The sequence below is a fragment of the Sciurus carolinensis genome, chromosome 6 (genome assembly GCF_902686445.1).
Source record: "Sciurus carolinensis chromosome 6, mSciCar1.2, whole genome shotgun sequence".
Classification (NCBI taxonomy): domain Eukaryota; kingdom Metazoa; phylum Chordata; class Mammalia; order Rodentia; family Sciuridae; genus Sciurus; species Sciurus carolinensis.
Window position 1 is genome coordinate 72636612 of NC_062218.1, and position 14652 is coordinate 72651263.

Here is a 14652-nt window from a genome sequence, read left to right on the forward strand (position 1 = left end):
CTTTTTACATTAGTAAATTTTTAGACTTAGAAACTAATCTAATGTTTTTCTTGGCTCCATTTCCCCTTCCAAAACACTGCACCTGTCAGAATTTAATGTTAATTGGAAATGTTTCCTTTAAATTGCCAATTCTTACCAAAGAGTTTGATACAATGTTGAAAACCCAAGTATTCCACATCATTGGGATGAGAATTGAATCAGTACATGAGACTATAATCCATACTGTTTCAATATTTCTTTTGCTCCTGCTTAAATACATGCATTTTCTAGGTTTGAATGGATAATTCAGCTAATCTATTCTTTATTAATTAGAATTACATGATTAATAAGTAGAATTTGCTTATAGTAGATTATTCCATTAAACTATTAGACCAACTTGAATTTTTGTAATAGTTTGCTGTAGTCAAGTCTATAATTTTATTTGCTACTCACAAGAAGTCATGAGAAAATATAGATCATATAAATATCTGCCTTTGACAGATGAGGAAACTAAGGTGAATGACTTAAAGTTGTCCTTGGTTACGTATTTGGTGTCACAGTCACAAACAGAATAAGGCTTACTGGACTCATCTGATGCTCTTGTGCTTTTGGCAACAACCTTGAGCTTTCCCCAGGCACACCTGTCATGATTTAGATAGTATTTATTCTGAGTCTTTTTCAATATTCACCATGTCAAAAAAGATAACATGTCATTTTTCTTTCTTTTTTGATGCCTCTATTGCTTCAAGGGAATATAATTTTAATATTCAATAGTGAATATTAAATATATCTATTAAACATGATATATGACAAGAAATCTATATCCTACATTCAAAATTGTACTGTTACCCAACATTCTGATATATATGTCAATGCCGAGAACACAATGGATCCTCCTGCCAGTCACCTTTTAACTACCTAAATTTCACAGTTCCTCAAGGCTACAGGCAGAAGGATCTTACTGCATGTCAGACTTTATGCCTCTGTGTCCCTTTCAAAATCCTGAGTAAAAAACAAAAAGTATTAGTATCCTTATATGGTTGGTAACTGATAAGCACAACTCTGCTCCACATTTTTGAAAGAAATAATGCTGTCACAACCTGCCCCCAGGGATTCAGCAAGGCTTCCTGTCACTCTACAAGATCCTAGGGAACTGATAGATTCATTATGATCTCACAAGTATATAGGCTGGCATTATGCAGTTAGGGGGTGCTGCAGCAGAGTGGGGAACAACAAGAGTCCTGGAGTTAGATGAAACTGAGCAGACTTTCTGCTTTGCTAGTTACTAATTGTGTGTTGTGGTCAAGTCACTTATTTAAGGTTCATTTGTACTCATATCAACTTTTTTTTAAAAGCAATATTTCCTAAATGAAAACCATTTTGCATTCTTCTTTAAATGATTGGCAAGTTTGGTTTCTTTGACAATATACTTTCTTTTTCTTTTTTAAAAATTGTTCTAATTAGTTATACATGACAGCAGAATGCATTTTAACACATTGTTCACAAATGGAGTACAACTCGTCATTTCTCTGTCTGTACATGGTGCAGAGTCACACTGGTAGTGTAATCATACCTGTATATAGGGTAATAATGTCTGTCTTATCCCACCATCCTTCCCATCCCGACACCCTCTCCCCTCCCCTCACTCCCCTCTGCCCAATCCAAAGTTCTTCCATTCTTCTCTATCCGCCCTCCTCCAACAATGGATCAGCATCTGCTTATAGGAGAAAACATTTGGCTTTTGGTTTTTCGGGTTTGGCTTATTTCACTTATATTCTCCAGTTCCATCTATTTACTGGCAAATTCCATAATTTCATTCTTCTTTAAGGCTGAGTAATATTCCATTGTGTATATATATCACATTTTCTTTATTCATTCATCTGTTGAAGGGCATCTGGGTTGGTTCCATAGTTTAGCTATTGTGAATTGAGCTGCTATAAACATTGATGTGGCTCAGTAGGCTTAGGTAGGAGAATTGTGAGTTCAAAGCTAGCCTCAGCAAAAATGAGGTGCTAAGCAACTCAGTCAGACCCTATCTCTAAATAAAATACAAAATAGGGTTGGGGGTGTGGCTCAGTGGTTGAGTGTCCCTGAGTTCAATCCCTGGTACCCCCCCCAAACCAAAAAAAAAAAAGACAATATAATTTTATTGTTACAATCTCCAAGGTTTTAACCACAGTTTTAAGAAAATCTATGTTCATGTATAGAAGACTGGTGGGAATGTAAATTCAATGAGTTCTAGGAACACAAGATCAACATTCTATACTATTGCTTTGTAATTCTTTTTCCCCTTCCATTTTCAATGATAAAAAATCAGTTTAAATTTTTTTTTCACAATATCTAACATACCACAAGGAAGATGAGAAAGGGCACACAAGTAATGACACACAATAGAAAACCAGATGTCACAAGGCTTTACTATTAATTTAAGTCTTATCATGGAATTTAGGCCCCCTCAGGGAAATGGCGCTACCTGCTAAATTCCTCTTCAGAAGATACTTATGGTAAAAGCGTTGCAGATACAATCTGTCTTTGTGGCCATATTCCTTCCTTCCTACTTCCATCACGACCCTTACAATTATAAAATCATTTTGAATTTATTAAAGGATTAAAGAAAACTGAAAGCAAGGGGAAAAAGTTGTAAATGAGTATATTAGATATGGTTTTCCCAAAGTCAAAAGGGAATGTGCCCAAGAATTTCTACCTTTCTTGAAAAGCCTTTCAGGGAAGTGTCGCAGCTTCCAACCTCATGCTATCCTCCAAATTCTAAGAGTTTCTGCTTGTCAATCTCTCCACCTATCGTAAGAAACTCTCTCTCTCCATATAGATATGTATATATATGGGTATGTGAATATATATATATATGTGTGTGTGTGTGTGTGTGTGTGTGTGTGTGTGTATACACACAAAGATTAATCTTACTCCAAAATCTAATTTCCCTGTTCATGGAAGTATATTCTCTCAAGTATAAATTAGAATAACCTTATGGGGGATAAGTGAGGACAGTTTAGATTTGACATTCACATGGCATGCCTCATGGAAAGTTCATGAAAAGGCCTAGACTGGGTGTGGCCTTGGCAAGCATTCTTTCTGAAAGCCTCCCCAGTGGCAAATACTGATGATCAAGGATAGGAAAAGCTAAATCCACAAGGAAGAAGAGAACTGTTTTCCCTCCCTAAAATTTTCAAGGCAACCATGGTGTAGTGGCATTAATTTTGTTAATTTACTCCCTCATTTCCAAATCATATTTCCTAAGGCTACTGTGTATAAGAAAGTAATTGATTCAGGTTTTTTTTTTTTTTTTCTTTTTCTTTTTTGCAGTACTGGGGATTGAACTCAGGGCCTCACATGTACTAGTAAACACTACCACTGAGCTATATCCCCAGCGCTTTTGATTTTTTAATTTGAGTCAGGGTCTCACTGAATTGCCCAGACTAGACGACTCTAACTGATGATCCTCCTGCCTCAGCCTCAGAACATGTTTCTTTGTGGCTGCTTTCTTAGCTGTATATAACCAAGCCAAATCATTTATTGCTTCAATGCATTGTTCTCCTTTTTGGTTTTGGCACGCAAATGGTATTGAAGGGAGTCAGAAAAGAGGAGCAAGGTTTAATTTCTGTAGTCAACAAGTACAAAACTAAATTGTTTTGCTGATGTACAAATGGGAATAATATTTGAGGTATTGGTCAAATTAGAAAAATGATTATATTAGAACATATAGACTCCTTGTGTGCTTAACAGTGTAAGATAAGCTCTAAGTTTCATATTGAATTTTACCTTTGAAACTAGAACTCACTAAACACAATTGTAGTAAAGGGTGGACCAATTATATGCCTCTTATTAAAGAATAAGTTTCTGTTTAATGAAAAATTTAATTATTGAAATAATAATAATAATAATAATAAAGAAGTAATATGTTGTTCAAGACTAAAAATGTCCACAGATAGTTTGAGAAACTGTTAAATCGAAGAGCACTCATTTCCATTCTTCTTATACCCTTCCTTTTTATAGAAATATTACTGTTTAATTTATTTAATTTTTGACATGCAAAACATGGAAAGAGCAAGAACATTCACTAGCTGACAAATGTCAGGGCAAAAATAAAATGTAATTACAGCTTCAGATGATGTCTAATTTTCCCATAGCAAGTCACACAAATCTCTGAAATTAGGACCAAATGAAATCTAAATTTTATACTTGGCCAGGGAGATATAGAGTAACTCTGATATAATATCATCCACTAAACTTTAAAAAATTGCAACATAAAATATAACTAAATTTGAAATTTTCATCTTTACTCTTTTATTCTAGATGAAGGTCAAAATAAAGTTTAATTATTTTAGTAAGCTATTGATTTCGGAAATTTATATTTCTGTCACTCGTATTTGGGATAACTACATAATTTGTCATCTCTTTTCTTGCATAAATATATTTTTGTGTGGAAAAAGTCTTGTCTTTTCAGAGATGCATAGCATGACTGCATATAATTTTGAGTGTTTTTCACATAATGTTCTCAAATTTTAACTTTCTGATTTAGTAGTTTACCTAGTCAAGGCAGATGCTCTTTTAAATGATCTGTGCTTATTTATGGGTTTAGAATGTTTTGGGTTTATAGAACAGATTAATCACTTACCTGTACATCTTATAAAAGTGATTAAAAGAGTAAAATCAAATATCTGTTCAAGGCCTGTATGCTATTCATTAATGCAGTCAATTAATACATGTTAGGTACTTACAAAAATGTTGTCTTATAGTTTGAGCTCAAGAAGCTGTGCTTAGATGGGTAATTTCCAACCCCCCACATAAAATTTTAAAATAATAATTTTGAACTATTGCAGTGGTTTTCAACCTAACTATTATCTAGGTCATTTCAAAAAAATCTCCATACTTGGCCTATACCTCCCAACAAATAAATCAAAAACATGGGAGTGGGATTCTGGAATAAACTTTTCCACAGTACTTATTTTGAAAAATATATCAATCCCAGAGAATATCCATAAGAATAGTAAATCAACACCCACATCACTTGCAACATTGGTTTCAGCTCTCATTATATAAGCATTAATATGTTTTTATTATTCCAAAATACTCTAAATTATGAAATATTACCCCTAAATATTTCTGCACGTAACACCTAAGAACTAAGACATTCTTCTACATAAAACCCACATAATTATCACAAGCAGGAAATTTAACAATAACATTATTATCAAATACACAAGTCGGTATTCAAAATCTCCACTTATCCTCATTATGCCCTTCATAACTGTGTTTTTAAAATCACAATTCAAAGATTTCATGTTGTTTGCTTGTCTTTTTTGTTTTTTCTTTTTACCTAAATCAACATTTCTCACCTTTAATTTGTCTTAGAGTATCGTAATTATTTGATGTAAATAACTCAAAAGTGGTAATTTAATTTACATATTTATTTTATTATTTTTATTAAAAATTAACTGTTAAATTTACAATTGGAAAATTTGCACAGATTTAAAATGCACAGCACATTTTGAAATATGTATACATTGTGGAATGGCTCAATAGAGCTAATTAACATGTCTTACCTCACATATTTAGCATTTTTTTTTTGTAATGAGAGCACTTAAGGATCTACTCTCAGACATTTTCAGGAATACAATTCATTGTTATTAATTCACCATGTTGTTACAATAGATCTCTGGAATGTATTTCTTCAATCTAACTGAAATTCTTCATCCTTTGACCAACATTTCCCCCACGCTTCTACCCTTCCATCCCTACCCTGCCCCTGTATTTCTAGGAGTTTAATTTTTTAAAATTTTGCATGTAAATAACATCATGAGGTATTTGTCTTTCTGTGACTGGTTGTTTCACTTAACATAATGTTATCTAGGTTCATCCATGTTATCAGATGACAGGATATACTTTCAGGATAAATAGTATTCCCTTGTGTATGTACATCATATTTTCTTTGACCAATCATCTATTGATGGATACCTAGGTTGCGTCCATATCTTGGCTATTGTGAATAAAATCGGAGTAAACATGGGAGTGCAGATGTCTCTTCGACAAATGAAACTAATTTCCTTTGTATATATATGCCCAGTAGTGAATTGCTGAATCATATGGTAGCTCTATTTTTAATTTTTTGGGGAACCTCCATACTGTTTTCCATAATAGTTGTGCTCATTTACATCCATCCCCACCAACAGTGTGCATGTGTTTTTTTTCCCTTTTCTCCATATCCTTGCCACACTGGATATTTTTTGTCTTTTGTTGTTGTTATTGTTGTTGTTTTACAATAACCATTCTAACAAGTGTGAGATATCTCACTGTGGTTCTAATTTACATTTCTCTGCTGATTTATTCTGTTGAGCATTTTTTCATATACTTTTCAGTTATTTGTATGTATGCCTTCTTTTGGGAAATATCTACTCAGGTTCTTTGCTTTTTTTTCTTGTTTTAGGACTTGTCTGGCAAGCAAGCTTTAGGAACTGAAATGGCAAAGGGTTTGTTTAACTAGAGGTCATCCCATACTTCAGTGGAATAACAGGTTTCATGGTCCTATGTTTCAGGCTAAGGAAGCTGTGCTGGCCCTGGCAAATGTAGGGACTGGACAAATTCTACCTCTGCCTGATGCTTTTCAAACTGATTATCTCCGGTGGAGAGAAAGTCACAAGATAGCAGAGAATTGATTAGGTTTTATTAAAAAAATTTTTTATTTAAAAATTTTTAATTGACACATAATATTTGTATATTTTTATGGGGTACAGTGTGATATTTTTATATATCTAGAATGTGCAATGACCAAGTCAGGGGTGAGGAGGCATGTATATCACTCCAAACATTTATTATTTCCTGGGTTGCCTTTGCAATTTTTAAATCAGGTTATTTGTTTTTTAAATTTTGTTTTATTTTTGGTACTGAGTTGTAGGAGTTCCTTATATATTTTGGATTCTAACCTCTAATTAGCTGTATTGTTTTCATATACTTCTCCCATTCCATAGGTGTTTCCTTACTCTGCTAATTGTTTCCTTTGCTTAACAAAGCTTTATAGTTTTGTTTGTATTCACTGTTTTGCTTATACTTTTGGGATCGGAATCCAAAAAATTAATGCTCAGATAATTGTAATGGGACTTTTTCCTCTGTTTACTTTTATTGATCTAACAGTTTCAGGTCTTTAATACACACTGATATGATTTTTGTATATGATGCGAAATAAGGGTCTACTTTGATGTGGATACTGAGTTTTCCCAGCACAATTTACTGAAGAGGTTATCTTTTCTCTACTGTGTGTTCTTGGCATTTTTGTCAAAAATTGAATAACCATAAATCTATTGACTTATTCCAGGGCTTTCTATTCCGTTCTATTGGTCTTTGTGTCTATTTTACTGCCCTCATGCTGTTTTGACTACTATAGTTTTGTAGTATAATTTGCAGTTAGGTAGTGTGATGTGTCTAATTTAGGTCTTTTTGCTCAAGATTACTTAAGCTGTTTAGGGTGTCTTGTATTCCATATGACTTTGAGAATTTCTATTTCTGTGAAAAAGGTCACTGAAATTTTGATAAAAGCTGTAGTGAATCTATAGATTGTTTTCAGTAGTGTAGTTGTTCTAACAATATTGTCTTCTGACCCACTTATTTGTGAATATTTTTCCACTAATTTGTGTTTTCTTTCTTCAGTATGTACGTCTTTCACCTCCTTGGTTGAATTCACTCCTAAATGTTTTCTTTATCTTTTTGTATCTATTGTGTATGGGTGTGTTTTCTCGATTTCTTTTTCAGATAGTCTATTGCTAGTATAGGAACATGCTACTGACATTAGTTTATTTGAAGTCTTCTTTTTTTGGATATGCACTTAATGCTGTGAAGTTCCCTCTTAGAACCACTTTTGCTGCATCCCATAAGTTTTTGTATACTGCATTTTCATTTTCATTTACTTTTTAATTTTCTCATTTGAGTTATTTTTTTAAGGAATATGTTGTTTAATTTCTATGCAGTTTTGAATTATCCAAAATTCCTCCTGTTATTGATTTCTAGTTTCACACCTTAGTGGTCCTAAAATATACTATATATGTTTTTAATATTCCTAAATTTATTAAAATTTGTTTTGTCGACTGACATATAATCTACTCTAGAGAATATTCTAAGAACTTGTAAGAAAAGTATAGTCTGCTTGAGAAGTTTTTTAGATTAAAGAAGACAAAGAGGGTTTTTGTTTGATATCAAAGTTAGGTTCTTATCAACTTGTCAGAACCATAAGAGATTTTATGTAAACCTTATGGTAACCATGTTGCCAAAAACTAAACAGATACAAAACTTGAATTTGTATTTTTGTTTCTTCAAGATTAGGTTAGATTAGACAGGTGGGGTGGAGCACAATTATAATTCCAGTGGCTCTTGAGGCTGAGGTAAGAAGATCACAAGTTCAAAGCCAGCCTCAGCAACTTAGCAAGGCCCTAAGCAAAATAAAAAATCAAAAGGGTTAGGATGTCTCAAAATAAAAAATCAAAAGGGTTAGGATGAGGCTCAGTGGTAAAGCTCCCCTACGTTCAATTCTTGGTACCAAAAGAGGAAAAACAACAAAAAAAGAGAGATTATATTAGGTTAAACATTTTAGGTAGAATGGCTATCTCTGTGAGATGTTTATCTCAGTGCACACAATGTTACTTGTCTCATTGGTGATCACCTGGTTAAAGATTTCTCCAATAAAAATGTACCATTTTTACTTTGTCATTAATAATGTGACAAATGAAATGACTCAGGTATTTAGCATTCTATTTCTCATCAACTTTTCACCTGATGATTTTAACATTCATTGTTAATTCTTACCTGAAGCAATCATCATAATGGTGTTTGTAAAATGAAGAATTAAAAAAATTCTTATCATGCCTAATACAGTGTGCAATTGGTATTCTAAAGAATTCTAAATAAGACCTCTTCTTTATGCCCTCATTTTGTTTAATTTTCAAGTATATACATATGGGTTTTAAAATTCAACATTATACTTAACTGTCATTACTCATTTCAATGCCCCAATTATCCAAATTTGATTCATAGGAGGAGCCTTTTTAAATGGTTCTGTGGTGTCCTCTTGACAGTTCACTGTTCAATTTTTGGGACACTTCCTATCTCCCTGACATGGACAAGATATTCCATGCTAACGAACACTTTGACTGCCTCAGACCAGAATGAGTTTTTTTTTGTTTGTTTGTTTGTTTTTGATTTTGTACTGGGAGTTCAATCCAGGGGCACTTTACCACTCAGCCATATCCCCAGTCCTTTTATATTTTTTATTTTGAAACAGGGTTTTGCTAAGTCAGTATCTTGATAAATTGCTAAGGCTGGCCTCAATTCTCCTGCCTCAGCCTCCTGAGTTGCTGAAATTACAGATGTACACCACCACACTTGGCTCAGTTATTTTCTGAAAGTCCTGATTTCTTTAAAAGATATTTAGATCTGAGTGTTTTATGTGCTCATTTGGAACTGAGATTACTGCTTCTAGGGTCATTCAGTGGATACAGAGAGTACTTTCATGTATATTTAAGAGTTTATGTGAATATGACTGCTATTAATCCAACACTACAAGTTTTCTTTTTCTTCTCCATTTCTGCTCTGTATCTACTTTCTCCCACAGAGAGAAGACTGGTTCCTAAACACATCAAATATTTATGCATTCCTTGGACTTGTGTTATACAAAATATAGTTTTGGAATGACTGCAATTATCCTATTATTACCATCACCATAAAACCTACCAAGTCAAGTTTAAGGTTTATTTGCAGTTCCGTTGCTCCTTAAATATATTTCATTGAAGGTATATAGTCTGAATACTGCATTTAGAAGTTACTCATATGCAGTCATTTTTTTCTTTAGTGATTATCAATTTGAAATACAAATGGGTTCATTTGATTCCCTTTTTATTTAGCTTTTATCTTTTTCCTATTTGATTTCTTAGAAGACATAAAACGTTAAGCTTTTACAAAATCAGAACTATATAAAGAGATAAGGCTGTAGGTTATTATCTCAAGTATTTTGTTTAAGTGATGTAAAGCTGACTAGCACACCAGTAGACCCAGTTATTGATTCAGTAGTGGTAAGAATTTAGATTTCAATGAATAGTTAGATTAAGGAACTGGGATATAACTAAGTGGTGGAGTGTTTGGATAGTATGCACAAGGACATGGGTTTGATCTCTAGCATTACAAGAGAATTAGATTAATTTTTTTTTTTTTTTTGGTACCAGGGATTAAACCCAGGGATGTTTAATCACTGAACCACATTCCTAGTCCTTTGTATACTTTTTTACTTTGAGACAGGGTCTCACTAAATAGATTAGGGCCTCACTAAATTGAGACTGGCTTTGAATTTACAATCCTCCTGCCTCAGCCGCCCAAGTCACTGTGATTACAGGCATGTGCCACCATGCCCGGCTAGATTAATATTTTTGTTCTCTAAAACATGTTTCTCAAGCTTTAGTCATAGGTTTGGCCATGTCTTATATTGCATATTATTAAATATTTTAATTGATAGTTATTATTTTTAAAATTGAAATACTTGTTTAAACCCACCAAAAGCTGTGACAATCATGGCTTTGAAGTGTGTTATGGTTTAGATGTGAGGGGTCCCCCAAAAGCTCATATGTGAGACAATGCAAGAAAGTTTAGACATAAAATAATTGAGTTATAAGAGGTTTAATGTAATCAATGCATTTATCTCCTGATAGGGATTAACTTGGTGATACCTGTAGTCAGGTACGGTATGGCTGAAGGAGATGAGTCCCTGGAGGCATGACTTTGGGTTTCTATTTTGTCCTGCTGAGTGGAGTTCTCTCTCTGCTTCTCATGTTCCCAGCTGCTTTCCACCACCATCCCCTTCCACCATGATGTTCTGGTCCATCTCCAGTCTAGGGGAATGGACAGAGGAATGGACAGATCTCCAGCCTTCTATGGACAGAGATCTCTGAAACTGTCAGCCTCCAAATGAACTTTTTCTCTTTAAAATTGTTCTTGTCAGGTCTTTTGGTCACAGCAGCAAAAAAGCTGACTAAAACAAAGTGGTATTTATTTTATTTTTAAATATACAATAAAATATATTCATATCGAAAGATATATTCATACCAATTAAAACTTTTAAAATAAGCTGCCTCTAAAATCAACTGTCAAATTTTTCTTTCCCCAATGGTGCATCTAGTACTATTTTGGATAATTTCTGTAATATAAAAGCTTAGGAAATTCTTAAAAACACACAGTTATTGCACATTTTGTCTCTATTAAGTGGATTTTATGACATTTGAGTTTAGAAAACCAACAAAAATTTATAGGTCAAACGAGTCTACTATTATTGGTACTTAAATTTAGGTTCAAGAGATATATTACCTCACCAACATTTTTACTAAGCCATCATGCTTTTATTAGCTTCCTGCACGCTTTTTCAAATCATAACAGTGTTGCTCTAGTGGCAGGAAAAATCATCCAGATGTTGCCTGATCAGTCAGTCAAATCATTTATTTGATTAAGTATGCTCGTGCACACATATGTATATTAGGTCATGTGTAGAATACATAAAACCCCAAGCCTAATACCTGACTTCAGGAACTGTAGAGTTCTGATTAAAGATACTTAATCAGATAAATATCAAAAAAAGTAATCAAGAAAAACATAGGAGTTTATAATAATAGAGCACCTATTTTCAGTTAATAGGAAGCTATGGTGGAAGTGATATTTGAACTGAGAATTAAAGGATATATATCATTTAGGTAGTTAACTCTGAGATAGAACAGCACAATGAAAGACATAGGATCTCCAGTGGATCATGAATCTATAGTAGACTGATTCATGCATTTACTCATTTAATTACGCATTAAAAGCTGTATACAATTTTCTACATTCAAGTTTTTCTATTGATTAAATTTTTCCTCACATGTGGTTTTAAAATATGTTAAATTTTTTGGTTCTCCCTTCCAGAGGTGGAGTTTAATTACCTTAAATTCTTGAATTTAATGACTCCTCTCTAATGTGTGGAATAAAGTCTAAGTGATGAAATGTTTTAGGGAAAGAATATTCTTCTTTTTTTTTATTGTATATAAATGGGATACATGTTGTTTCTCTATTTGTACATAGAGTCAAGGCATACCATTTGTGTAATCATACGTTTACATAGGGCAATGATGTTTGATTATTTTTTTTTCCTCCCCCACCCACCCCTCCCACCCCTCCCACCCCTCTTTTCCCTCTATACAGTCCTTCTTTCCTTCATTCTTACCGCTCTCCTTATCCCTAACCCTAAACCTAACCCTAAACCTAATGCTAACCCCTATCACCCCCCATTATATGTCCTCATCTGCTTATCAGCGAGATCATTTGTCCTTTAGTTTTTTGAGATTGGCTTATCTCACTTAGCATGATATTCTCCAATTTCATCCATTTGCCTGTAAATGCCATAATTTTATCATTCTTCATTGCGGAGTAATATTCCATTGTATATATATGCCACAGTTTCTTTATCCATTCATCAACTGAAGGGCATCTAGGTTGGTTCCACAATCTGGCTATGGTGAATTGAGCAGCAATGAACATTGATGTGGCTGTATCTCTGTAGTATGCTGAGTTTAAGTCCTTTGGGTATAGGCCAAGGAGTGGGATAGCTGGGTCAAATGGTGTTTCCATTCCAAGCTTTCTGAGGAATCTCCACACTGCTTTCCAGAGTGGCTGCACTAATTTGCAACCCCACCAGCAATGTATGAGTGTTCCTTTTTCACCACATCCTCGCCAACACCTATTGTTGCTTGTGTTCTTGATAATCGCCATTCTAATTGGGGTGAGATGAAATCTTAGGGTAGTTTTGATTTGCATTTCCCTTATTACTAGGGATGTTGAACATTTTTTCATATATCTGTTGATTGCTTGTACATCTTCTTCTGTGAAGTGTCTGTTCATTTCCTTAGCCCATTTGTTGATTGGATTATTTGTATTCTTGGTGTAGAGTTTTTTGAGTTCTTTATAGATTCTGGAAATTAGCGCTCTTTCTGAAGTATGATTGGCAACGATATTCTCCCACTCTGTAGGCTCTCTCTTCACATTGCTGATAGTTTCCTTTGCTGAGAGAAAGCTTTTTAGTTTGAATCTATCCCAGTTGTTGATTCTTGCTTTTATTTCTTGTAATATGGGAGTCCTGTTGAGGAAGCCTGATCCTAAACCAACAAGTTGAAGATTTGGACCTACTTTTTCTTCTGTAAGATGCAGAGTCTCCGGTCTGATTCCGAGGTCCTTGATCCATTTTGAGTTGAGTTTTGTGTAGGGTGAGAGATAGGGGTTTAATTTCATTCTATTGCATATGGTTTTCCAGTTTTCCCAGCACCATTTGTTGAAGAGGCTATCTTTTTTCCATTGCATATTGTTGGAACCTTTGTCTAGTATGAGAAAATTGTATTTATTTGGGTTTGTGTCCATGTCCTCTATTCTGTACCATTGATCTACCTGTCTATTTTGGTACCAATACCATGCCGTTTTTGTTACTATTGCTTTGTAGTAGAGTTGAAGATCTGGTATTGCAAAACCCCCTGCTTCGCTCTTGCTACTGAGGATTGCTTTAGCTATTTTAGGATTTTTATTCTTCCAGATGAATTTCATAATTGCTTGCTCTATTTCTGCAAGGTACATCATTGGGATTTTAATTGGAATTGCATTGAATCTGTATAGCACTTTAGGTAGTATAGCCATTTTGACAATATTAATTCTGCCTATCCAAGAACATGGGAGATCTTTCCATCTTCTAAGGTTTTCTTTAATTTCTTTCTTTAGTGTTCTGTAGTTCTCATTGTAGAGGTCTTTCACCTCTTTTGTGAGATTGATTCCCAAGTATTTTATTTTTCTCGATGCTATTGTGAATGGGGTAGTTTTCCTAATTTCTCTTTCTGAAGATTCATCACTTATGTATAAAAAAGCATTGGATTTATGAGCACTGATCTTGTAACCTGCTACTTTACTGAATTCACTTATGAGTTCTAAAAGTTTTCTGGTGGAATTTCCAGGTTCCTCTAAATATATAATCATGTCATCAGCGAACAGGGATAGTTTGAGTTCTTCTTTTCCTATTCGTATCCCTTTAATTTCTTTGGTTTGTCTGATTGCTCTGGCTAGAGTCTCAAGGACGATGTTGAATAGAAGTGGTGAAAGAGGGCATCCCTGCCTTGTTCCAGTTTTTAGGGGGAACGCTTTCAGTTTTTCACCATTTAGAATGATATTAGCCATGGGCTTAGCGTAGATGGCCTTTATAATGTTAAGGAATGTTCCCACTACCCCAATTTTTTCTAGTGTTTTGAGCATGAAGGGATGCTGTATTTTATCGAATGCTTTTTCTGCATCTATTGAAATAATCATGTGATTCTTAACTTTAAGTCTGTTGATATGGTGAATGACATTTATTGATTTCCGAATGTTGAATCAACCTTGCAACCCTGGGATAGAACCCACTTGATCGTGGTGCACTATCTTTTTAATAAATATTTGTATGCGATTTGCTAAAATTTTGTTGAGAATTTTGCGTCGATGTTCATTAAGGATATTGGTCTGAAATTTTCTTTCCTCGATGTGTCTCTGTCTGGTTTAGGTATCAGGGTGATATTGGCTTCATAGAACGAGTTTGGTAGGGTTCCCTCCTCTTCTATTTCATGGAATAGTTTGAGGAGTATTGGAATG